The sequence below is a fragment of the Octopus sinensis genome, linkage group LG15 (assembly GCF_006345805.1).
Source record: "Octopus sinensis linkage group LG15, ASM634580v1, whole genome shotgun sequence".
In the NCBI taxonomy this organism is placed as follows: domain Eukaryota; kingdom Metazoa; phylum Mollusca; class Cephalopoda; order Octopoda; family Octopodidae; genus Octopus; species Octopus sinensis.
The window spans coordinates 6277916-6279080 of NC_043011.1; positions in this window are offsets into that span (position 1 = coordinate 6277916).

The window sequence follows — 1165 nt, forward strand, 5'->3', positions numbered from 1 at the left end:
TATTTTGACTGAGAAAGGAATATTCTGGAAGCTAAATGCTTCTTGAGATTTCAATATCTACAAAATAGACACACGTGTGTATATATATCATCATCATCATCATCATCATCATCGTTGTTTAACGTCTGCTTTCCATGCTGGCATGGGTTGGACGGTTTGACTGAGGACAGGTGGAATATGGCTATTGAGAGAAACGCTAACCATGTTGAGAAGTAGGGATGTGATCCACAGAGGACCAGCTTTATTTTGATGTATGATACATGTTCCTGCATTAGTAATTATACCTGTCCTAAACAAAATGGCATTACATTTTGACTCAACCTCGTATATATATATATATATATATATATATATATATATATATATATATATAATATATATATATTTGTAAAAAATGAAGTTGGAAAATTTTTAATTTTTATATATACATTATAACATGTTTCAATTCCTGAAATGAACCTTATCAAAAGAAGTTATATATAAAAAAAGATAGTTCATGCTATCAATCACAAGAAATTCATTTATAATACACAACGGTGTCAGACATCATAAAGTTCATATATATAGTTTGAAGTGAGTTCGTTCATGCTATATGTTTAAAGTGCATGATGCAGCGGTTCACGGTGGCGACATGCATCCAATACAAAAAACAGATCAAAGCGGCGATATGTAGTCAATACAAAAAACTGATGTTCCTGAAAGAGAGAGGAATTCATTTTTACCTTGAGCAACTGTGGTGTTTGCTGGATGATTCTGGCGAATCTTGTGAATTGTTCAGGTTTTATAACACTGGTCAGTCCAGCGTAACGTGACGTCATCAACGTTTTGACCAATCGTTTCGTTAGGTGGCTTAGTCAAGCAGAACGGGACGTCATCAAAATTCTGACCAATCACGACTTATAGCTGTATTAGATCTGCCCCTTGTCTGTACCTGTTAGGTGACTAGTCAAGCAGAAAAGGACGTCATCAATATTCTGACTAATCTCTGCCCCTTGTCTGTATCCTGTCCAGTCTAGCAGAATTAGACGTCATCAACGTGTTGACCAATCAGAATCGGGTCTGACCCTTAGCTGTATCGTATGTGGTCAGTCCATCAGGGTTAGATTTGTACGAAGAGATCTTTTTATAAATTTTTTTCCCCTTTTTTTCCTAAGGCATATTTCCG